General features: G+C 38.4%; 1 protein-coding gene across 1 annotated transcript in view; it reads right to left on the reverse strand.

The window, feature by feature from the left end:
* LOC136857786 (microtubule-associated protein futsch) overlaps window positions 1–27208 on the reverse strand; it is a 468803-nt gene that overhangs the window by 431859 nt on the left and 9736 nt on the right. The gene's annotated exons all lie outside the window — the stretch shown is intronic.

Genomic DNA, 27208 nt, shown 5'->3' on the forward strand with positions numbered 1-27208 from the left:
ACTTTCTGTAACATATTTCAAGGTTTCTACTCTCTTTCTGCACATGTTATAAACCATGAAGCACTTTACACAAAGCTAAAATAATAACTCTTTCATATTTCCATTTGAAGTGTGCCAATTTATCTTCTTCACAAAAAGTTTAATCATTTTATGTTTCCTCGCTTCTACATTCAAAGATTATATTTGAGCCCCAGAAGCATCTACTTTATTTAAAACTGAACTTTAATATGTTTTCTCAATTCACTGTCTTTTACTTATCTGTTTATTCACATTTTCAATCTCTACTCCTTCTCCAAGAATGTATCCATATCACTCGAAGATATAATGACAATAACATCAGCAAATTTTAGAGCCTCAATTTCCTCTCCTTTACCCAATCCTGTACAAAGACTGACCTCTCCGACTGAGATGGAGAGGTCCGTCCTGGGAACAATCATATTTATGAACGCTCTATTGACCACTGTCTTCTGTTTATCAACTTCGCATTACTAAAAGAACTTCTCCGTAGAAGATATAATGTTTAACATATACCACTTACAATATATAATTAATAAATTAATGCAGTAATGGTCCACCTTTCAATACTATAATTACAAGTCAGACCTCTGCCAATGGACGCTGTTATAAGCCTTACACAACTAGTAATCAACAGCCAACGGCTGATATATTGTTATTCATATTAATACCAACATTGTTTTTCTCGTTAGACTGTTCCTACTGTAAATATGTCCATATTAATTGTTAGCAATTATAATTTAAATATGAATCAGGTATCTGATTTAATCTTGAGGTGGTACAGTGATTGAAGATGCCTTCTATGAAAGGCGAAACATGTCTCACATTCATATCGTAATAATGATAAATACCTAATTGTTTAAAATTTTAATGTGTTGAATAGGTCATATTATTAATAAACTAATTAGCATCCTACAGTATAGTATCTTCAATACGGATCCATAATTATATTTATCACTTGCAATGTATTTATGCGTCGCATTACAGATATAATGTACACGGTTCCAACTGTCATTGGGACTGTCAACAATCAGCTGAGCGACACCGAAAACAGTGTAAAGAACATTAATCTCAGTAAATTTGGACATTTTCTTTATCACCCCTTCTAAAACACCATGCCGATGGGTGCTGCACTTGAACTTAAATGACATCCGGAGTGTCACTATTCATCTCAGTGACCCCAGAAACTATGGATTCGACACTAATATCGGCTGGCTTTGATTATTTTACATGTCAACCCCTCCCCCAGGTGTCTCTTATCCCTACAGTATCTTTTCAAGATAACGCATATTCGTACAGAGTTTGGTTGCGAGCTGTGATGGGGTAATGCTGGAATACAACACACACATCCATGATCTCAGTCATTTTGAACATTCCTTTTTCACCTCTTCTCAACCTCCATTCTGACTGGGCCTGAAGTATGACTTAAGCGGCACCCAAAGAGTCATGGTGTTAGGGGAGTCCTGCCCCCACAGTCATTTTTTGTTTTGTTTGTTTGAAAGCTATGCTGGAACATACCTTCATCCATAATATATTTTGGATATGGATATTTTCTTTTTCACCCCTTCTCACCCCCGTGCCGATGCGAGTGAACTTGGACTTAAACAACATCTTGAATGTCAATATACATCTCAATAATGTCGAGTTTGAGGGATGTTCCACCATTCAACACATTGCAACAATTTATTAAATTATAAGAAGACCGGTTTTGACTCCCATGGAGTCATCATCAGTTCTTGGTGAAAATTAAATTAAGGGAAATCTGATAACAATCATCATAACAAAAAAATCCTTGCACCTATAGGTGGTTGCATGGAAATACATCATTGAATTGATAGATATAACCTTGAAATGCAACATACACTTGGCAAGGAGAACTTGGAGCTTAGAAAGTTTCCAGTTCTGGCTCTAACAGTCTTGTGTTCATAGAACTCGGAATACTGGAATTACATGTACTGGATTGAAAATAATTACAATACACAATAAGGACACTTATAATGGTGTGGAAAACTTGGCTCTCTAAGAGCATTCTGGATTTGACAGTCCTGTTTCTGTCTGAAAAAGATTGGATGAAATACACAATGAAGCAAAATGTATAAAGATATAGATCTAGTCTAAACTGTTACGCGTTCATGTACACGGAACACTGGGAACACTTGTATTGTATGATAACACACTCGTTCAAATGAAAACACTTATAACCATATGAAATATTGGCGTTACTAGAACGTTTATGGGTTTGACTGTCCTGCTTTCCCTGACTAAACTAGTGAAATAAATATACATTGAATGTTAAAGATAAAGTACTTGGTATTTAAAGTTCTGGTTTTTGGTTACAAAAATTGTCATGAGTTTGTGGAATACAGATCAGAACTGCTGGTCCTGCTTCTGTCTGCTGGAAACTAATGCGTTAACGCAGTTGAAATTAACTGATTGAAAGTTTATACACCAATGCAAAACACTTGGCACTTTAGCATTCTTGGATCTGAGTAAAATATCGTTGTATTTTTACACAACTTGGCATAGACTTGTCAAGTGGTCTTGTCACAATCAACCAGAATATGTGAACCTTTTCAAAAAAATATAAAAACAGAAAACAAAGACTTGTTGACTATCACCACCACACATGAACTTATTAGTAGAATTAAGCTGGTTGACGAGCTGGGGGAACATCCTTCAATATGGAATACTTGCTATTGTAGTTGTAACTGTCGTCGCTATTGTTGTTGTAGTATGGTGATGGTATGGCCTTGGCTTATGGAGACGTGCATTGAAGGTGTCTGAGGAAAAAGAGAAAGACAGAATGAGAAACTGTTGTGTGTGTGTTCGAGTTAAAATGAAATGTTGTTTTTATTAATTTACTCACTCCGTATCCGCTCATGCTGACCAGGCGTTTGAAGAGTGGGTTGCGATCTGTTCAACTGTGCTTGTGTGTGTGTGTGTGTGTGTGTGTGTATGCATGTGGTGCTATTGTTGGTTGGGAGTGGGGGGGGGGGGAGGTGTGGCTTGCTTTGGGTTGGTTGAGGTGTGGAAGGGGGTGTGTGAGAGAGGAGCGGGGGGAGTGCTTTTGTTGTCGAGCCATTCTGTCTACATAAGTCTTGATGATGAGGGGGTGAATGGCCTCGTAAAGAATGTTTGTTTTTTCGGTGGATTCGTTCAGATTATGATTAAAATTAACTTGTTGGTCTAATGATATGCAAAATATTTCTTTGATATTGAGTAGGGGTCTCTTTTCCATGGTTTCAATAATTTGCATGTCTTTATCTATGTCGGAGAATTTATGATTGGATTCGTGCATGTGTAGACCCATGGCTGAATGTCTGTTATGTTTAACTGCATTAATGTGTTCGGTGTACCTGGTGTTGAAAGTTCCGTCCTGTCTGTCCAATGTAGCTTGCTGTACAAGTTTGGCACTGTGATCTGTAGATGCCTGATTTGCCAAATTTGTCCGATTTATTCACGGTCCCTGGATTGTGGAAATGAGAACGATTGTTGTTGGTTGTTTTGAATGCTATTTTTACCCTGTGTTTCTTAAATAGGTTTGTTATTTGGTAAACTGAATCGTTGTTCAAGGTAAAAACTGAAAAGCTGTCTTTTTGTTTCTTTTCTTTGATAAGAGTAGATTTAGGTTGTTTTTTGTTTTTTTTATTTTAGAAATAATTTGGTCGATGAACCTTTTGTTGTATCCATTGGAAAGAGCGATTGTTCTGATGGTGTCTAATTCATTTTTTAGGTTGGAGCGAGTTAATGGAATATTAAAAGCCCTGTGGACTAAGCTATAGTAGGCTGCTTTTTTGTGGGAGCTAGTGTGGATGGAATGTTGTTTTATAGTGTTGATAGTTTGCATAGGTTTCCTGTAAATGTCGTGAGTGAGTGTTGATTTCTTGTGACTGTTAAGTCTACAAAATTTTGAGAACGGTTGGACTCTGTTTCCAATGTGAAGTGTATATGGGGATTCAGTTTGTTCAACTCTTCAAGAATGGTTAGGCTGTTGGTGTGTCTGCCATCTAAAATTGTGAAGGTGTTATCGACAAATCTGGTCCAGAAAAAAATGTGTTTCATTTTGCTGATGTGTGTATGTTCTAGGTGATCTAGGTAAATGTCAGCCATGATGCCCGATGCGGGTGATCCCATTGCAAGGCCATTTTGTTGATATATTATTCCGTTAAAAACAAAAAAGTTATTGTTAAAAGTAAACTTAACCAGACTGATGAATTCTTCTATTTCAAGTTTACTCAGTTTACTATGTTGGTGCAAGTTCCGTTGTATGATGGAAATGGTCTCATCTAATGGAATGCTAGGGTAAATATTCTTAATGTCGAAAGATGCTAGTGAATGGTAAGACTGAATTTTGAGGTTTTTGGTGTTGTTGCAAAATTCCATTGCGTTTTCAATGGAAGTTTTCGCTTGATGAACATAGTGTTTTTTAAGGAATTTTTGGATGAATTGTGTTAGTTTGTAGGTAGGGCTGGGTCTGAAATTTATTATTGGTCTTATCGGAGTGTTTTCTTTATGAATTTTGAGGATTGCTCGTGCTGTTGGAAGTTTGGGGTTCATGTTAATTAATTTACTGGCATCTTGTTCACTGAGGATGAAACATACAATATTTTACTCAGATCCAAGAATATTAAAGTGCCAAGTGTTTTGCATTGGTGTATAAACTTTCAATCAATTAATTTCAACTGTGTTAATGCAGTAGTTTCCAGCAGATAGAAGCAGGACCAGCAGTTCTGATCTGTGTTCCACGAACACATGAAAATTTTTGTAACCAAAAACCAGAACTTTAAACACCAAGTACTTTATCTTTAACATTCAATGTATATTTATTTCACTAGTTTAGTCAGGGGAAGCAGGACAGTCAAACCCATAAACATTCTAGTAACGCCAATATTTCATATGGTTATAAGTGTTTTCATTTGAACGAGTGTGTTATCATACAATACAAGTGTTCCCAGTGTCCGTGTACATGAACGCGTAACAGTTTAGACTAGATCTATATCTTTATACATTTTGCTTCATTGTGTATTTCATCCAATCTTTTTCAGACAGAAACAGGACTGTCAAATCCAGAATGCCCTTAGAGAGCCAAGTTTTCCACACCATTATAAGTGTCCTTATTGTGTTTTGTAATTATTTTCAATCCAGTACATGTAATTCCAGTATTCCGAGTTCTATGAACACAAGACTGTTAGAGCCAGAACTGGAAACTTTCTAAGCTCCAAGTTCTCCTTGCCAAGTGTATGTTGCATTTCAAGGTTATATCTATCAATTCAATGATGTATTTCCATGCAACCACCTATAGGTGCAAGGATTTTTTTGTTATGATGATTGTTATCAGATTTCCCTTAATTTAATTTTTACCAAGAACTGATGATGACTCCATGGGAGTCGAAACCGGTCTTCTTATAATTTAATAAATTGTTGAAATGTGTTGAATGGTGAAACATCCCTCAAACTCTACATTATTGGTTAAACGTCAACACGGAAATGAAGATCGTAACTTATGATTACAATATACATCTCAGCAATACCGAAAACTATGGATTCTACTTTAATATTGATCGTTTCTTATTACTTTTATAATTCATCCCCTTTCCACTTCCGCTCAGAGGGGTGCACACACAAATCCATGAACTGGGCCAATTTGGACTTTTTCAGCCCTTCTCAGCCCCATGCCGATGGGGACTGAACCTGGGCTTAAACGACATGCGGAGTGTCACTGTTCATCTCAGCGACCCGGAAGCATATGGTTTCGACACTATTTTTTATTATTCTTATATATGCCGCCCTCTCCCGACCACAACCTGTAGGGGTGGCCAACCCCACAGTGCTTTTTTCCCAGACAGCCATATGTATAGCAGAATTGTTTACCTTGTGAACTGTAATTCCTGACTGAATTAATGCCATGGCAAGATCCGCACTGATCTCATACATTGACTGCTGCTTCTGAGATCCTTAAGTGAGGGTGTGTATCAGGGTAGTTTGCTTAGGTTTTGACTTGCAAAGTTTAATGTTTACTGTACTGGGTGTGCTGGATTATTCTGTTTACTTGATGCTTGTCATCAATTGCAATATTTACTTCGCAGACGGCACATCGAGAATGATGCTACCAGTTTCGATAAATTGCATCTTGAATTCTTCTGAAAGTGCATACAACTTCTCCCTCGTAAACTTCAACATGATTTTGTGTTTTGAAAAGTACACTCAGGTCCAGATTGGTTAAAACACTAACACAGCCAACAAGAGAGTACAGAGTCAATAGGTTAAATTCATGCTAGTACTAACGGAACTTAGTTTAAACTGTTACAGCAGCATCGTAGTTTAAATTTTAATTTGATTTCACAGCTGCAGGTTGGCCATTCTTGCTAAGGTTGCCCACTGTTGCTGGGATATGAGTTGCTGGTGGTTTCAATAAACTGCATTTTAATATTTATTTGCCAATTATTGTTGACTTCTGATTAAACAAAATTTTAGAATCTGTTCACAAAGAAAACAATTATGTGCAGTATTTAAAAAATGCAGATAAAATTGGGGGAAAAGGTGCGGAAGCATGAAATAGAATGGAAAATGTGACAAAATGTACTAATCTCATAAAAGGGTAAAAAAGGTGCAACAAATCATGCTCATTTCATGTTCCCAAATACATATATTGACCTATAAGTATGAAAATAGCTATATTTTTGGAAAGGTGTTGCACCTTAAAATCCCTTTTACTAGGTATGAGGGTATTTATAGGTTCTAATAAGGATGTACAGGGGAGGGTGTAAAGTTGCTGGTAAGACTCCAATTAGAGTACGGTCCCAGCATATTTGACCCTTACCAGTATTACTCGATTCGAGAACTGGAAAAGATCCAGAACTGGGAAAGCATCACGATTTGTTCTTGGTGATTTCCAAAAAACTAGTAGTGTTATGAAAATGTTGTGAACCATTGGCTGGGAAGACTTGGGAGAAAGGAGATGTGCTGCTTGACTAAGTGGTATCTATGTCTCACATATTATTACATTATTATAAGTCCACCTGTTCAATACAATACAATATGATCCACTATTTCATATGGTCAAAATTTTATACATAATACATACAAGTCAATGGTACATGTTTCACCCTCCTTACGGGCATCATCAGCCTATATCAATCTTAAAAATAATACATATGGAGTCATTCTAATCTTATAAATTATAGGTTAAAATGTTGAAAAATGATATCGTAAAACATTATACAATAACATCTAAAACAACGATAATGCACCAAAGTATGTTAAAAAAGAGTAAATTAACTGTTTTTGAAGATTAAAACGTGGTTAAACATGAATTTTGAGAGTTTAAAACTAAAATGGATCCTTTTTTTTGTAATATCATTAAGACTGTGATGGCCTTGAATGTAAACACAATCATCAAAGGGGGATGTTTCAATTCCCATAGTTTGAATCCAAGATGGTAAAATCACTGTCAGTTATTTAAAACGGAAGTGTGAACGTAATAAACATGTTAAAATGTATACGGTTGGTATGTCTGAAAGTAGAAAAGAAAATGGAACTTCTTGTAGAGGCGTTGCTAATGATAAAACGTATGTCAAAGCCAGCGGATGTCAGTAATTATGTGGTAGTCGATTGGATTTAAAAGACAGTCAAGTTGATGTTATAATTCCGTTGAAACATTAGTTGGAAGAATGATCAAGTTTTTTCGTACGGTGCGTATTAAGTACGTCGGGTTGTTTCAGCAAAGCTAGCTTGACTGAGCTTATCTTGACTGATTAGCAACGCCTCTACAAGAAGTTCCATTTTCTTTTCTACTTTCAGACATACCAACCGTATACATTTTAACATGTTTATTACGTTCACACTTCCGTTTTAAATAACTGACAGTGATTTACCATCTTGGATTCAAACTATGGGAATTGAAGAAACATCCCCCTTTGATGATTGTGTTTACATTCAAGGCCATCACAGTCTTAATGATATTATTAAAAAAGGATCCATTTTAGTTTTAAACTCTCAAAATTCATGTTTAACCACGTTTTAATCTTCAAAAACAGTTAATTTACTCTTTTTTAACATACTTTGGTGCATTATCGTTGTTTTAGATGTTATTGTATAATGTTTTACGATATCATTTTTCAACATTTTAACCTATAATTTATAAGATTAGAATGACTCCATATGTATTATTTTTAAGATTGATATAGGCTGATGATGCCCGTAAGGAGGGTGAAACATGTACCATTGACTTGTATGTATTATGTATAAAATTTTGACCATATGAAATAGTGGATCATATTGTATTGTATTGAACAGGTGGACTTATAATATTGTAATAATATTTGAGACATACGTCATCTTCAATACGGAACCAAAATGAGAATATTTACTTGTAAGTGGTATCTTTCGAGCTGTTAGTAGAGAGATGGTGTGGAATGACAGATCTTGTTCTATCGATATGAGAGTATTTAGGGGTTGTAATGAGGATGAAAATGCCTTTGGGAATGGCAACCCCATCATAATAACAGCCTAAAATGCAGTAGTAGTGCAGTGCAGTGGTAGTGATCATGGCAGTGGTCATTGTTTAAAGAGGAAGTACAACTGGAAAAACCATCCTTTATTAACAATAATGAGAGAGGGAAAAATGGAAGTGATCCGATGATATCGACCAAAGAAAGATTCTGGGCTTAGAAGATGAGAGAGCGAGTACAGATTTTTTGGTTGTTCCTCTCTTAGTAACAGCTTATGACATGCACGGAGTACAGCTAATGCATCCTCTGATGGGGACGATAAAAAGAGTTCTGATAAATCAAAAGAAAATTGAGAGTATCCACAGAAGAATGGTAAAGTTCACGAATTATGAGAAAATGAATTCTAAACCTTGTAAATATATTATTATTCTTTCTTTGTTTCGGCCAACTAGGGACCATGTCTGTTCAATTTTCCGAGCTTTAACTGCCACCCAATGCTCCTGCATTCGTCTCCGGTGTTGTTCTTTTCTCTCTTGGGTCCACACCTTCACCTTCCCCGTCTTCAGCTTCGGCTTTTCCTGGAAACATTTGTGCGTACAGTTTTTCCTTAAGCGGAACACACTCCTGGATATCTTTAGGAGAAATTTCCATTTCTCGTACATCTTTCTCAACTTCTGTGAACTATGCCCCTCTGGTTTTCTTATCCTGAATGTATGTTAATATCCGTTTAGATATCCTGCCTGGGCTCATTCGTGTCACGTGGCTATAAAAGGCAATCCTTTTCGAATCATGTCACTTATCTTGTCCACGTGCTTGTATAATTCGTGGTTATGGCTCCTTCTGTACTCGCTGTTTTATTTAATGGGACCCACGATTTTTCTCAATATCTTCCTTCCTTTAGCCTCTAGTTTTTCCATTAGACCTTTCTTGTTCATTGCAAGAGCCTCTGCTGCATAGAGAGCCTCTGGTTGAATAACAGTGCAGTAATGTGTAATTTTGGCATTTAAGGATATCGATCTCTAGATGTCTTCAGTTAGTGGGTAGGCCATTTCCATTTTCTTAATATGTGACACAAAGGCTTCTTTCTCTGATAGGTTAGGCTCTATCCATTCACCAAGGTATTTAAACTTTTCTGCCTCCTTAACTTTTCCAAGTCCGACCTCCAGTTCCCTTGGTGCTGATTTCATGTTTGTCATGAAGTGCGTCAACTCTTTGAAGCCCAGCCTTCAGTTGGTTAAGTTGTTCTTCTGCCGTATCAATGGAGTCTGTAAAGATCACTAGATCATCTGCAAAGGCTAGACAGTCGATTGTAAGATTCATACACTTGTAGCTTAGCCTTACCCCATTTTCTACCCCTGAACTTTTCATTTCTTTCCACCATTCTCAGATGACCTTTTCTAAAACACAGTTGAAGAGAAATATATTATTATGATTATTAGCCAGTCCTGTGGATTAGAGGGAGCGTGTCTGTCTCTTATTCAAAGGCCCTCGCTTCATTTTCTGGCTAGTCCAAGGGTTTTAATTATAGACTGAGTAGAACGGGTTACACAACATACAAAATTTTCTCAAGCTCTCAGGGGCAGGAAGAAAGTGCACAGTGAAAAGATGACACTACTGGCCTCATATACAAGGACTGGTAGCCAGGGTTACAATGGTGTTGAGAAATTGATGACTAATTCCAGAATAACCCAGCAGCGGCGATTAAGAACAAATTTTTTATTCCATTTTAGCCACCTTACTACTTTTAAGTTTTGACAGACTGAAGAACCTAAGAATTACTTAAAAAAGCCTGGAACTAGAAATTATTTTTTAAAAAGCAATTTTTAGAATCCCCATTGTTTTTTCAGCTAATTCCCTCCTTTAATTATTTCATTATTACGACAAATACTTAGCAGAATACTCACAAAATATTGTTCACTACGGCTAACCGATTCATACAGTGCAGCAGCACATAGCACGTGCTACAACGAAGGGTAGCAGGGGTATATTTTTGGCAAAGGTCATAGACACAAGTATGATTCACCCTCTTGCTGCTCGCATGTCATTCTAGCAGTCTCACTCAGTAAATATGTCTGTGTAGTTCTATCTAGTGTCTGTAACTTTGTTAGTGTGTAGTCAAATACTAAATGACATTTTAATTGTATAATCATGCCAAACTTCTATTTAATTGTAATACATGTGCAATTATTGTCCCTTTGGTGAAAGTTTTATTGTATAGTACTATTATTGCCGCACCAAAATTGGTAGACTCAACCTTTATGTTTCTATTGAAATTCGCTCAGAGAGCATTAAAAAGGCTTACCATTTTGTAGCTATATTTTTTCAATTTGTATGCCCTACACCCCCCCCCCCTCCCTTCTCTGCTCCAAAACCCTTACAACCCGGGTACTTTTTGGTGTCTATACATTTTTGTACACCCCCACTTCTAACTCTCAATCGCTGCTACTGAATAAACCCCCAACCCAAAAACATTAGATATCCATGTTAAAACCCAAGTCCAGTATTTATTACCAAGAACTACTTGGCAAAGAGTGGTCAATGTGAGTTGTCACGTTTATGTTAGATGGATGCTAGTGATAAAATAATATATCATAAACCAATAAGCATATATAAATAAATGTCACTAATTACCGGGTGAGTTGGCCGTGCAGTTAGAGGCTGTGAACTTGCATCCGGGAGATGGTGGGTTCAAACCCTACTGTCGGCAGCCTTGAAGATGATTTTCTATAGACTCCCATTTTCACACCAGGCAAATTGAATTGGGGTTATACCTTAGCTAAGGCCACGGCTGCTTCCTTCCCACTCCTAGACCTTTCCTATCCCATCATCGCCATAAGACCTATCTGTGTCGGTACGACATAAAGCCAATTGTAAAAAAATTTACTATTAAAGAGCAGTAAACAACAGTAATTGTGATATCAGTTTAAAAAAAAAAGGCATTTTGCTCCCTGCCTTCTAAAAAGATGCCTGATTGAAAGTGACTTTTGAAATTTTCTCCTGAATATGTTTGTTTTTCTGGTGATTTAAGTACTGAAGATGTTGTGCTATTTTGTCCTTTGTGTGTTTTCTATCTGGCTTAATATTAACATAGCATGAGAAGCAGCAAATACTCTTACCATCTGTCCCAATGAAATCATCTTCAAAACCGCTTACTACATTCTGTTTGCTATTAGAATGGTTTTGCCATTTCATCAACAAATACTGTTCATCACAGACAAATAGCAAAGTTTACATTGTTTAAAAACTTCATAACGAAAGCTAAAGTATGTACATTCTATTTTTTCTATTTTCATCACCAATGATATTAAACATTGTCAGTCACAGACACATAGCAACGTTTGAACGACTTAAAAAGTTCACGCCGAACGTTCGAAGTACGTAGAATCTATCTACACCAACACTGATATTAAATACTGTAGATCACAGAGAAACAGAGAAGTTTGAACTACAGATACTTGAAAAGTTCACACTGAGAGTTCAAAGTACACTGACTGACAGAGCAAATGCAACACCAAGAAGGAGTGGTCAGAACTTTATGCCAATTGCAGGGTAGACTGACGTCACTGAGGTATGCTCATGATGTGAAATGCGCCGCTGTGCTGCGCACGTAGCGAACGATAAATGGGACACGGCGTTGGCGAATGGCCCACTTCGTACCGTGATTTCTCAGCCGACAGTCATTGTAGAACGTGTTGTTGTGTGCCACAGGACACGTGTATAGCTAAGAATGCCAGGCCGCCGTCAACGGAGGCATTTCCAGCAGACAGACGACTTTACGAGGGGTATGGTGATCGGGCTGAGAAGGGCAGGTTGGTCGCTTCGTCAAATCGCAGCCGATACCCATAGGGATGTGTCCACGGTGCAGCGCCTGTGGCGAAGATGGTTGGCGCAGGGACATGTGGCACGTGCGAGGGGTCCAGGCGCAGCCCGAGTGACGTCAGCACGCGAGGATCGGCGCATCCGCCGCCAAGCGGTGGCAGCCCCGCATGCCACGTCAACCGCCATTCTTCAGCATGTGCAAGACACCCTGGCTGTTCCAATATCGACCAGAACAATTTCCCGTCGATTGGTTGAAGGAGGCCTGCACTCCCGGCGTCCGCTCAGAAGACTACCATTGACTCCACAGCATAGACGTGCACGCCTGGCATGGTGCCGGGCTAGAGCGACTTGGATGAGGGAATGGCGGAACGTCGTGTTCTCCGATGAGTCACGCTTCTGTTCTGTCAGTGATAGTCACCGCAGACGAGTGTGGCGTCGGCGTGGAGAAAGGTCAAATCCGGCAGTAACTGTGGAGCGCCCTACCGCTAGACAACGCGGCATCATGGTTTGGGGCGCTATTGCGTATGATTCCACGTCACCTCTAGTGCGTATTCAAGGCACGTTAAATGCCCACCGCTACGTGCAGCATGTGCTGCGGCCGGTGGCACTCCCGTACCTTCAGGGGCTGCCCAATGCTCTGTTTCAGCAGGATAATGCCCGCCCACACACTGCTCGCATCTCCCAACAGGCTCTACGAGGTGTACAGATGCTTCCGTGGCCAGCGTACTCTCCGGATCTCTCACCAATCGAACACGTGTGGGATCTCATTGGACGCCGTTTGCAAACTCTGCCCCAGCCTCGTACGGACGACCAACTGTGGCAAATGGTTAACAGAGAATGGAGAACCATCCCTCAGGACACCATCCGCACTCTTATTGACTCTGTACCTCGACGTGTTTCTGCGTGCATCGCCGCTCGCGGTGGTCCTACATCCTACTGAGTCGATGCCGTGCGCATTGTGTAACCTGCATATCGGTTTGAAATAAACATCAATTATTCGTCCGTGCCGTCTCTGTTTTCTTCCCAACTTTCATCCCTTTCGAACCACTCCTTCTTGGTGTTGCATTTGCTCTGTCAGTCAGTGTACATACGTCCTATTTTTGTCAATACTGGTGATTTTAAAATTATTACCAATCTCAGACACACCAGCAAAATTTAAACTGTTAAAGAAATTTACACCAGAAGTTCAATGTTTGTACGTCCTACTTTTGTAGTGGGTAAGTTGCAACTATGCGTGTAACAATTACAAGTCCCGCAATTCTTACTGGACGAGTCCAAGTTTCAAACGTTCAAGATATTTTGGGGAAGTCACAACTTGTGTACACCAAGCATGTGGATGAGTCAAAGTTTCGAGGTGGGAAGTCACACATTTGTACAAGCCAAACGTACAAACCATTATTTAATGTTTTAATGTAACATTATACATGGAGAAATTGAGTCTTTCTTTTTGAATTTTTTTATAAAAATGGTCTATCAAGGAAATATCCAGGCATTACAGGAAATGCAAACTGAAAAAGGGGGAATTAAACCCACTGTAATTTGGAAGTAGAATACATTTATCAATGTTGTTGATTTTTTTTTTTTTTTACCAATGCATAAACATAAAATAAAGTACTTCCCTTTAAAATTCGGTCTCTTAATCATTATATATTAAAATTATTATTTGGTGGGGAATCCGTTCCAAACCCCACAACTGATGTGCCACACGTTGTCTTTACACATCAAACAAATTTGTGGCATTCTGTGCCAAATAGGTTGAACATCAAATCATCCATAAATAAATTTTTTCACTCATGAACAGTCATGAAACTGCCCCTTTATTGTAGAGACATATTCATCCCTCAACTGATTAACTTCCGCTGTCAGCTTGGGCGCTGTTTTGAAGTGATTTAACAGCACTTACTGACGCCACCTTAGGATTCCTTTGCAAAAAAAAAATCCTTACCACTTTTAGTAGACATGTACCTCTTGATGGTATACTGTAAACTTTCCAAGGACACACATGTTCATGCATGTATAAGCTTTGTATAAGCTGACTATTGCAGCATGAGTTTCTGTTAAAAGTTTCCTTCCTTTGCTCATTTTAATATCTACAGGTAATGCAAAACAATATCTACTTGTGAAGCACTGAACTGCTTTTAACTGCCAATGTCTATTTTGTCAGCTATTGCGAGCGACATCTGGTGAATTACAGACACATTTTGCATTATTCCAAAACAACTTTAGGGCGTGTGTTCCTTTTAGGGATATCAATGTTTCATCTTAAAAGTAAACATCTTTCATCAAACAAAAGTGGAATAATGTGATGTATTAGTGTTTCTTTGAATTTCCACCATAATAGAACTTTAACTGGTTTTATTTGATTACATACTACATAGTACTGTGTCTAAGAAATCCAAGGGTGTTCAAAAATTTTAGAGTGGTAGTGTAAATTGTAGGCTTTCCAAAAAGTGTGTCACTATCATAAAGAAAAAGTTGTTTATGCTGATATTTCAGGCAAATTTTTCTCAATTGTTCTCATGAGAGATTGAGTGACATACAACAATGGGGCACTGATACACATGCTTTGAGTTTTACATGCAGACTTAACAACTGCATTCCAATTATTGGACTGGGCATACCGAATTAAAAAAAAAAAAATAGTAGTAGTCATCGACAACAAAACAGAACTGCTGGAATGGTGAGTTACCACTAATCATAACAACAACACCCACCATGGCCACCGCATCATTTAAAAAAAAAAAAAAAAAAATGTAAGATACCAGTAATACTTCCTCACAGCAAAACGACCGAAAAGAAAGCAGTACGATTTATTCTGGGTGATTTCTGACAAAAGAGTAGTGTTATAGAAATGTTGCAAACTTTGGGCTGGGAAGACTTGGGAGTAAGGAGATGAGCTGCCTGACTAAGCGGTATGTTCCTAGCTGTCAGTCGAGAGATGGCATGGAATGACATCATCATCATCAGTTAACCGTCTCCAGTTTCCCAGGTGTGGTGTATAAGCACTCGCCACTTAGTTGATTCAGGTACCATTCTTCTTCCTGTACTCGGTTCCAATCCATTCCTCTATGTTCTAGATCTTGTCTGACTTGTTCGATCCATCTCCTTCCAGGTCTACCTCTAAGTCTTTTGCCGTCTTAAGGTTTTCTCCAGCCATTCCTTAGCTACTGAATCCATTCTCATTACAATGTCATACCATTTCAATCTTGATCTGAATATGGTATCACAACGATTCTCTCATTTGAATCTCTTGGTGAATCCTCTCGTTGCAGACCTTATCTCTCCTGGTTTTTTGTGGCAATGTCCAGAAGAATGACATTACTAGACGAACAAACTTGAGTGGAGCTTTTAAAGAGAGGAAAGATCATAACATGAAGATAAAGCTGGAATTCAAGAGGACAAACTGAGGTACGTATCCATGTATAGGAAGGGAGGTTAGGGATTGGAATAATTTACCAAAGGAGATGTTCAATAAATTTCCAATTTCTTTGAAATCATTGAAGTGAAGGCTAGGAAACAACAGATAGGGAATCTGCCACCTGGGCGACTGCCCTAAGTGCAGATCAGTATTGACTGATTACAGACTGGAATAATTTACAAGAGAAATGTTCAATAAATTTCCAAGATCTTTGAAATCATGTTTTAAGAAGACTAGGTAAACAACTAATAGGGAATCTGCCATCTGGGCAACAAGGTTAAACGCAGATAAATGATGACCTATTTCTTAAATAATAAAAGCAGGATACTTGTAATACTTTCTCATCGCAGAAAGATATTTTGATATAGAATAAATTGAAGCAATTTAGATTATATTTAAATCACAGTTCCCTAACTAGATCTGCCTCTGTGGGTCAATGGTAGAATCTCGCCCTGTGGATTCCAAGATAGCGGATTCAAACCCAGCAACGGTAGTCAGATTTTTTAAGGGCAGAAAAAAGTCCATGCAACACTCCACGTCTTACGATGTCAGCATGTAAAAGAGCTCTGGTAACACATTTGGTGTTTACCCAACAAAATTTAATAAAACTCTGCCACATATGCCCAGGACAGATTTGGTTCACTCTGCCATCTAGTAGGTCTAGAGTAAAACAAAACATCTAAATTAATGAGCAGACAGGCAGATAACACTGAATTGAAATGTCTGCAGACGGTAGATGTGGCCATACGATTATTATTTTATTCAGGTCTATGTAGACTACCTTAAATATGATACCTACTAATTAGTTACACATGTTAATTGAAGAGTTACTGAAACATTGCGGAAAATATAAAAATAACAAGTAGATTTCCATGCTTAATGGAGAGTTTAACATGCACATGAAAAATTGCTTTTAACAGTTCCTGTCAAGCCGGACTGTAACAGTCGGACTGACACAAAAACATCATTTTGGAAAATTTTTGTCCAGAGATCTTTCTAGAGTATACAAAAATGTAATGTATTAAAACTCAACATTTAAAAAAAAAAAAAAATACATAACTACTTTGACAAGTAATAATAAGTAGCCTAAAGACACTTTTCTATCAGGTGACATACCCCGGATGTCTGTGGTCTTTTCTCCCCATGCTTGCTCACAACCATAGAATTGTCATACTTGACGCGGTTATTCAATACTTGAGTCAGCATTTGTGCCATTATATCATATAGTATCTTTTATTACTAATTCGTTCATTTGAGCCTACACACGTTTCATCAAACTTAATGGAACTTTTTTTTTGCTAGTGGCTTTACGTCGCACCAATACAGATAGGTCTTAAGGCGACGATGGGATAGGAAAGGCCTAGGAGTTGGAAGGAAGCGGCCATGGCCTTAATTTAAGTACAGCCTCAGCATATGCCTGGTGTGAAAATGGGAAACCACGGAAAACCATCTTCAGGGCTGCCGACAGTGAGATTCGAACCCACTCTCTCCCGGATGCAACCTCACAGCCACGCGCCTCTAACCGCACGATCAACTCGCCCGGTAATGGCACTTTTAAATCACCCTCAGAAGACTAGGGCATTCCCCGGAAGCAACGTGCAGTTATTATGCTGAAAGAAATACGAGAAGTGGGCGATCAATAGAGAACCCGGAAAGTCAGAAGAGGTGACTGATGTTATGGAGGAGAATATAGCTATGATGGGATTGAGTGAAGTTAAGCGGAGAAGAAAAGGAAAAAAGTGGTTGAGGAAGGGATACACTCTACTGGATTGGAGGACATAAGGCAAAGAATGGAGTGGGGATAGTAACCAACAAGATCTTAGATGAATATCAGTGGTGTTTGCTGGGATCAAGATATGGACTATCACTAGACTTAGGTTACCCCTTTTCAATGGCTGGTCAAGCCTTAAGCGTTTTGAGCTGCAGCCAATAGCCAATGGAGAAGCCTGCTGTGTTGTCAAGGCTGCTTCACGAGCTACTGCCCTGGCCTCTGCTACTGTCAATCAACACCTGATCAGTGGAGATGGTAGCCTAAGGTTTAGCAAGTTTAAGTCCAGCTTTGTGACTAGATGGATAGAATGCTTGCCTTTGGTCCAATGGCTCCGGTTCTATTTTCAGAATCAACCCCCTCATACTCTTAATTCCCCTGGTTTGGGGAATGGGTGTTTATGATGCCTTCACCACTCACTTTATTCTCATTAGATCACCACCAAGTCTATAAAAATGTTATGCACCACTATCATTATTATATTAAAATTTTGTTTACAGCGGTCGTACCCATTGTTCACTGGCTTATTAGGTTCCTCAGGTCAGTGGTGTTGTCCAACCCGTGATCACGGGTTCAATTCCAACCAACAAAAGAGAACACTAAATATGAAAGATTGCATTTCATTTTAGCAGATCTACCTATAAAAAGAAAACTATATTACCCCTATAACAGCAGCCCTGCAATATCTTACTATAAGGATGTAGAAGTAAACGGGAGTGAAATACCAGCACTCTGTTATCTATATAAATTATGTCAGAAGTATGAGGTGAGAAAGTACATACAATGAGGAATGCATGGTTGTTAGTTAGCAGTGGCGATCTGATGGAGCAAAGCCTAGCACATACATCCCCCGTCCCCGCACCTATCGGCATACAGCAGCAAGCCGTGCGAGATGGGTAAATCAAGATGCACCAAGGATAGAGGAGTAAAAGATTTCACCCTAATGTATGCACCGAAGACTGGATGCAAAGATGACATGGAAAAATCCTGGAGAGAGAAATAAAGTGGAAGTTACTGTCATGGGAGACTTTAATGCAATGGTGGAATGTGACAGAAAAGGCATGGAAGAAGTAATTAGACCTTTTGAATATGGAAAGAGGAATGAAGAGGAAGAGAAGTTGGTGGATTTTTGTGTGAGAAATGGGTTCATTGTGGGCAATACATGGTTCAAAAAGAAGACCAGGAGACAGATTACAAGATATGGATGGGGAAACAGAAGGACAAAAACAGTAGCAGATTACTTCTTAGTGGAAAGAACTAATCGTAGACAGTTGTTAGATGCAACAGCTTGCTAGAAACAGCCTTTGATGGAGAGCATAGAGTAGTGGTAGCAAACATGTAAGTAGGAAAATTAGCAAAAATGAAACATATAACAGGGAAGAAAATAAAGAGTATGGAAATTAAAAAATATGGAAGTTAAAGAAAAATTCCAAAATTAATTGAAACAACATACTCAGAACTGAGGTGAAGAGCGTGGAAATGGAATAGGCATTTTTAAGCTGTGCAGAGAGTGCTTGTGGCAGAATAGCTGAAGGAGTGAAAGATAAAGAGACCCCATAGTGGAATGAGAGGGTATATTTTTTTCTTACAATTGGATTTACATCGCACTGACACAGATAGGATAGGAAAGGGCTAGGAATGGGAAAGAAGCGGACGTGGTCTTAATGAACGAGAGGGTAAAGGAAGTAGTGAAAAAACAAGAAAGCAACAGTTATGGAATAGGGATAAAATGAAATAAATTAGAAGTATTAGGAAATTAAAAATAGGTGCAAGAAAGTAGTAAGTGAAGAAATGAAGTTGGAAAGGATTTACGCGAGAGTTGGAGGAGCATGTGTATAGTGGTAAAAAGATGCTATACAGACTTATAAGAAGGAAGAGAAAAGAAAGAGTCTACACAGAGCAGATGAAAGGGGGAAAAGGAAAGAGATGGGTAAATCAAGATGCAAAATCCTGGAGAGAGAAATAAAGTGGAAGTTACTGTCATGGGAGACTTTAATGCAATATACAACCAGACAAGATAAGGAAAAGATGGATTATTTTAATGAACTCAATGTGAGAAGTGATGAAGATGATAGAGCGTGACGAAACAGAATACAAGAAAGAAATCACAATGGAAGAAATGGAAATTGCTGTCAAATGACTGTAAGTGGGAAAAGCAGCAGGATTGGGTGAATTGTGTGCGTAAATGATAAAAGCAGAAGGATATGTTGATCTACAATGACTGTATAGCCTATTTAGATCAATTTCAAAAGAAACATCAGTACTAAATGCCTGGAATAAGAATATCCATATTTAAGGGGGACAAGAAGATACACGATAATTATCAAGAAATCACATTCAGATAGCAAAAATATTTGAAAGGGTACTAGAAAAGAGAATGAGAATAAAGGTGGAAGGACAATTACAACAGGAGCAATATGGCTTTTGAAATGGAGGATCAACACTAGACCCCATCCTCAGTACGAGGCAGGTAATGGAAAAACATCGGGAATACAGAAGGGAGAGCATGATGAGTGATGATATTCCTTGATTTAGAAAAGGTTTACAAAAGTGTGCCCAGAGAAAATGTAAGGAAAGTAATGCAATGGAAAGAATTTATAAAACAAATTATAGAATGCATGCAAGCAATGCATAAAAAATGTTAGCAGTGTCCAGACATGTGTGGGAAGAACAGAGTATGGGTTTTTGGAATGAAACTGGACAACGACAAGTAAGTGTGATGTCACCACTGTTATTCATAATAGTTATGGATAAAACTGTGAAGGAGACAAATGTAAAATATGGAGACAGGGAGCTCAAGGTAATGCTGTTTGCAAATGAAATTGTGGTGCAAGGAGTTAAGAGAGAGGAAGTACAAGGACAACTCGACATACTGAGTGAGATTATTGAAAATCAGCATGAAAAAGCATATGACATTGGTGCTGACTAGAGAAAGGGAAAGGAAAGAAATGGAAAGGAAGGGAATTATAAAAATAAAGGGACAAAACCTTGAAACTGCAGAGCTTCAACTACATGGGAAGCGAAGCAGGGCTGGACGTGGAGATCAGAAAATGGATTCAACAAGGAAATGCATTCTGAGTGTGAGAGATCTTGTGTGGTAGAAAGAAGTGCCAATGAAGTATGAGATGATGTATATGATGTACTATTGCCCAATACTGACATATGCAGGAGAGACCTGTCTGGATACTGTCAAAAAGGCGTCTGGAAGTAGTCGAGTGTCGGTATCGCTCCGTGTCTTTTGTCTATTAGTAGTGTTCAAATGTAGTATCACGTCCATTAGAGTTTGCCTCCGGGATGAGAATGTGGTATACTTCGACGTGAAATATGATAACCATTGGGAAAACGCTTTAGTGAATGACTCGGAGCTTCGTATTTTGTCCCACATGCTGGCTTTAAATGGAACTATGTATCTGGTGGCGAAAAAACAACAGACAAACTCTAGCCCAAAGATATCTGGTTTAGCGATTTGTGTGCTTCTATTGGCTTTGTCCGGTGACATACATCTGAACCCAGGACCCCCGCATGACAGCGGTATGAATTTCTACCAAAATGTAGGGAGCATGTGTAATTCTTTGACAGACTTTAACCTCACTTTCAGTGACACCAGCAAAGATTGTATTTGTATAGCAGAAAGTTGATTAAACGATTCTGTTGGTGATAATGAACTGTTGTCTACTGATTACAGTGTGTTTCGCCAAGACAAACATCAGGTCCATAGTAGCAAAGTGAAAGGGGGAGGGATTATGATTGCTGAGAAATCTGCTCTAGGCCAATTTCCCGGCCAGAGCTGGCGGGAGACTGGCAGTGTCTCGTGGTCAAGGCCAACCCAACATCAGGAAGGTCTGTGTTTGTAGTGTGCTGCTACCTGCCACCGGACAAAGTAACTACTAGGATGAGTAATCTTCGAGCAACACTGGCCAACGTGACAGCTGTTTTAAACCAACAGGATATTCTTGTAGTTTGCGGAGACTTTAACATCGGGCATTTGGCTTGGAATCCTGGTCCCGTTATAAAACAAAGATGTGCGGATGTCTTTTTACTTCTTGAAATCGTCAGTGAATTTGGACTCAAGCAAATGTGTCACTTCCCAACAAGAAACGAGAACTTCCTGGACCTTGTTCTAATCTCGGAACAATACTGTGAACACTTGGAATGCTTAGAGACGGAAAAGGCAATTACATCCAACCATCGAGCTGTAGAATTCATTCTATCTTTACCGCGAGTTATGCGCCCCGTACCGCAGAGGAAGTTTATGTTCTCATGGACTAAGGCCGATTTTCGTCAAATGAGAGATCTCCTTTTGTTGTGTCCCTGGAATTTAATCGAAGACTCCTCCTCCGTCGATAAGGCGTTAACCCTTTTCTACGACCTCCTTCGCACTGTAATAAACGACACTGTACCATCCAGGATAGTTAACACCCGGAAGTACCCATGCTGGTACGACTCTGAGGTAATAGATAAATTAAAAGAAAAGGAGAGGGCAAGAAGGAAGTTTAAAAAACTCATCATAGTAGTGATTATGTGCAATTTTAGACCATACGCGGTGAATTTAAGTGTCTTATGCTCAAAAAATACAGAAACTACATAACTTCGATGGAATCGAAATTAGCTGCCAACCCAAAGTGTTTCTGGAATTTTGTAAACAACAAACGGAGGTCATCTCGCCTGCCATCTACTATGCTTCAGGACAGGAAATAATTACAGGACAAGAGGAGCATCTTGGACAGTTTTGCTGATACCTTTGAAAAGTATCACTCACCTGCCGCAAAGTGTAATCTATCCACTTCGTCTGTGTGTGATATAGGCCTAACTTCAATAGTGACCTCTCCAGCAGAGGTATCTTCAATTCTTGCATCTTTGGATACCTCCAAATCATGTGGTCCAGATGACGTACCCGCAATAGTTTTGAAAGAATGTGCATCTGAGCTAGGTAAGCCACTTAGCATCATAATAAATATGTCATTCTCGTCAGGGTATTTTCCGTGTGAGTGAAAGAAAGGTTACGTCATACCAGTGTTCAAGAAAGGAGACAAAATGGCGTTTAATAACTATACGCCTGTCGTGTTATTGTCCCTGATTTCAAAGGTGGCAGAGAAGATCGTGTACAAGAGATTGTACAGTTCAGTTTCACAGTATATTAATATAGCACAGCACGGTTTTGTACAGAAACGCTCTACCGTGTCCAATGTGGCGGTGTACATCAATTTCATTTCAGAATCTCTGGATGTTGTTTACACGGACTTCTCCAAAGCCTTTGATTCAGTTCAACATGATGCTCTAATCATCAAATTGTCAGCATATGGAATAGGAGGAAGTGCCTTGGAGTGGATTAGAAGCTATCTCACTAATAGGGTTTGCATAGTTAAAGCTGATGGCATTATGTCAAAACCGTACCACCCTACTTCAGGTATCCCCCAAGGCTTTTTACTGGGCCCTCTTTTCTTTGTCATATTCATAAATGATATAACATATTTATACACCACAGTAATTGCCTTCTATATGCTGATGATCTAAAGATCTTGAAGGTGATCAATAGTGAGTTGAACTGTAAGTTGCTACAGTCTGACTTAAACCTCCTAAGTAACTGGTGTAAAAAGTGGCTGCTTGGTTTGAATACTTCAAAATGCAATGCAATTACATTTTCACATAAGTTGGAATGAGTAAATTTCCCTGACCATTTTTGCAATTTCCAAATAGCTGTTGTGAATGAAATAAATGATCTTGGTGTGACACTTTCAAACTGTTACGGTATTTCCTTCGAGAAACATTTAGACAACATTTCTAGGAAAGAGTTTAAATTACTTGGCTTTCTGAAAAGAAACTGTGCCGAATTTGTTTCTCCTAGAACTCTAATAACTTTGTTTTGCACTCTAATCAGGCCATCGTTAGAATACTGTTGGAAAGAGTCCAAATAAGGTTCATGAAATGGATCAGCTACAAGGGTTTGGGTATTTCTCTCTCTTCGTCCGATTACAAGTCTTTTTGTGAGACTATGAGCATGAGGACATTGCACTCACGCCGCACATGTGCCAATGCCCTCTTTCTTTATAAGTGTCTGACAAATAGAGTGGATTGCTCAACATTATTGGAGCTGATTCCATTACATGTTCCTCGTCGCAATACTAGGCAAAGGTATAGTTTTCATCTGCCTGAAGTAAGAACTGTGCCTCAGGCTAACTCATGGCTTGTGAGGGCACTAACATCACTGAATGAGGTGAGTGAATCAGTGGACCTTTTTCATTCACCCCGTCTAAAATTAGACGTGCCCTAATGACCTCATGAATGTAACACCCTATCTGTAAAATATGTACTCGTAAATATGTAAATATTACTAGATGTAGTTTATTAATGTCAATTATTTAAGGAGGTTAGTTTTATTTATTTATTTAATTTAAGGTATTGTAAATATGCACATATAAAGGTATCTAGATTTAGTCTGAAATTGGTTATTATTTTAGGAAATTAGTGTTATTTATTTAAGGTGTATTTGTTATATATTATGTTTTATGGAATCATCTTTAATTGGAAAAATAACCTGTTGATAAATAAATAAATCTATAGGGCCTATATATATTATAATAGTTTTGTCTGTACATTGCTCAGAATTTGAAAAGAATTGTATTTCTCTATCGGTCATGTCCACAGTAACAAGGAAATGCACTTTTTACTTTTCCGTAATTTCTGTCTGTATGTATGTACACGCATCACTAGAAAATGGCTAAAGAGAACTTAATGGAAATCGGTATGCAAAGCCGGGGAATAAGTCGCTACAATCTAGGCCATAAATAATTTTATTCGCGTTGATTGAAATGGTAGTTTAGGGGAAGGCCTAAAATTTAATTTTCAAATATTTATTTTATTGGTGGTATAATCTTAATGAAAATTGGTATGCAAAGTCGCGGAATAAGTCGCTACAATCTAGGCAATAACTAATTCTATTCACGCTGAGTGAAATGGTAGTTTAGGGGAAGGCCTAAAACTTAATTCTTAAATATCTACATTATTGGTAGTCCTATCTCACTGAAAATTGGTATGCGAAGTTGGAGAATGAGCCACGACAATCTAGGCTATAAATAATTTAATTCACACCAAGTGAAATGGTAGTTTAGTAGAAGGCCTAAAATTTAATTCTCAAATATTTATATTTATATTATCAGTGGTTGTATCGATAAATACTATATAACCAAAGTTATACAGAATTAAATTTCTGACCATTAATGTCTTATACATTTTTACCGTACCGGCTATGATAACACAGACATTCATGAATTTGTATTTTTGTTGCCAAGTCCATATCAACACCGAGCCACGAGAAAATGGGTTCACAGAATTTAATGAAAATCGGTATATAGTCAGGGAATAAGAAACTACAGTCTAAGCTAGAAACAATTTTACTCACCCTGGATGAAATTGTAGTTTAGGGGAAGGCAACTAAAATGTAATTTTTAAATACCTCTGTTATTGATCCTACCGAAAAGTACTACATAACAAAAGTTATGGAGAATACAATTTCCGGTCCCTTATGTTTTATTCAGTTTAAAGGTACCGACTATGTTAAGAGTTGAATTTCATAGTCGGAAGAAAACTAAATGTGAACACCTACAATATCGAAAGAGCAAAACATGGATCAACAATAACATTACATTGACCAATGTTTGTTGCGATGTTCTTTGTCTCTTATCCTGCCTCTCAACTCTGATAGATGGGATTACTGCTGCGTACTGAGTATAATAGCCTGACTGAACATTGGCGGGAAATGGCTGGGGAATTAGAAAACTTTCTTCTTTAGAATGCCATTTGTCTGGTTCATACATTTTCTGATACAGCTGGTACGTAACATACTGGTTCATCATAGTATTCCAGCTATTCGATTCCTACTCTGACGTGCTGTTTTGAATGAGCACTGGGCATACTTGACGTCTATGACCTGGTCTAGAATAACAATTAGGGCTATTCCAAATTATAGCACCTCAATTCACTAAATAACTCAACATTCAACCCTGAAAAGAGCCATTTCTTAAGAAAAGCTTCTTCATTTTTATTAAATTCTACATTCATTTTATTCCAAATTAGCAGTGAAGAAGGGGTTTCTCCTCTGGCTTGGAGGAAAAATTTGCCTCCAAGTCAGATAGATTTTTCCGCCACCAGTGTAGTGAATTGATACTTATCGACTCATTGGGTACTCCTAGGAAAAAGATTAGTAAGAGGGCATAGTTTTTGCCCTGGGAGTCGCCACTATTCGACATCCTCCTCACCGAAAAGGGACGAAGAGTGTTCACGGCTCACGGCAGTCTGCGGCTTGGTCATTCCGGCTCTGGAACTTTGGACTGTTAGATCGGCAGCTTAATCCTGTTCGTTAAAAATGAGAAAATGTGTTGTTTTTCATTCGTTCGAGTATTTCATATGAAAGCATTGCTTTTAATTGCGCCATTCCTACTGACGTCATTGTAATGTATGTTTATTTCAGTTGGGAAAACCACTAATACAGTCTTTCTGAGGATGTAAAAAGGCAGGTGGAGAGCGAGTGTCTACCATTATGATGAAAGCTCCCCAACCTGACTGTGACTGATGGTATGAAAACGGGTCTACCATTACAGTGAAAGATCCCCAACTCAGTCTTCATATGAGAAAAGATATTTGGTGACTTCCCCATCGCGTATTTAGGGTAACGTTAAGAGCTATGCAATTTCATACAATCTTGCTCACAACGTGTACACTATCTAACCTAGAATTCTGTATACAATGTAGAATTCCGTAGCGAAGCACGGGTACATCAGCTAGTCTATCTAATAAAATCCAGGCCAGCGACATCAAATTTAGGAAATGTGAGAAGAAACTTAAGAAAGGACAGAGTACGAAATGAGGACGTCAGGAAAAAAATCAGGGTGGAAAAGCTTGTCGACAGAATGGACAGGGATAAACTTACACGGTTTGGACATGTTATGAGGATGGAAGAAGAAAGGATGCTGAAGCGGATGATGGAAACCCATGTAGAAGGAGTGAGAGCAAGAGGGAGATGCAGACTAAGGTGGTTGAAAACGATCAATAAGAGTATAATTATAAGAAACCTGGATTGGAACACAGTTAAGGAAAAACACTGCTGGTCAAATCGAGGAAGATGGAAAGGTCCAATAAACATCCCACCAGGCATGAGCTGGATGAGGGAAATTGATGAAGATGATGAATAGGATGTAAAGGAGAGGGTGTATTAAGTTTCTGGTAAGGCTCCATCAAATAAGTTTGAATGTAGTTTCTTAAAGTAGATAAAGATGAAGTTGGAATTCATGAGAACAAACTGGGGCAAATATGTTTTTATAGGAAAAGGAAATTATGTTATTGGCTTTACGTCCCATTAACTACTTTTACAGGGGTTTTTTGGGGGGGAAGGGGGGGAATGAATTAGGGATTGGAATAATTTGCCAAGGGATAAGTTCAATAAATTTCTAACTTCCCTGAAATCTTTCTTTTTAAGACAAGGTAAACAACTGATAAGGAATCTGGCACCCGGGGAACAGCCCTAAATTCCAATAAGAGGGGACTGATTATTTTGCCTCTTTTATAAACTAAATGGCACTGCTAAATGGTTGGAACTTTTACAACATGTCTTTAACTAATAGCTAAAACAGCTTTGTGACAACTTGTGCCATCTATCACTTCAGTTTCTCTATAGAGGTCATCTGGTTTTATCAGCACCATGTCTAGAATATTATTCCCTCTAGTTGGTTCCGTCAATTTCTG

Source organism: Anabrus simplex, chromosome 1 (genome assembly GCF_040414725.1).
Source record: "Anabrus simplex isolate iqAnaSimp1 chromosome 1, ASM4041472v1, whole genome shotgun sequence".
NCBI lineage: Eukaryota > Metazoa > Arthropoda > Insecta > Orthoptera > Tettigoniidae > Anabrus > Anabrus simplex.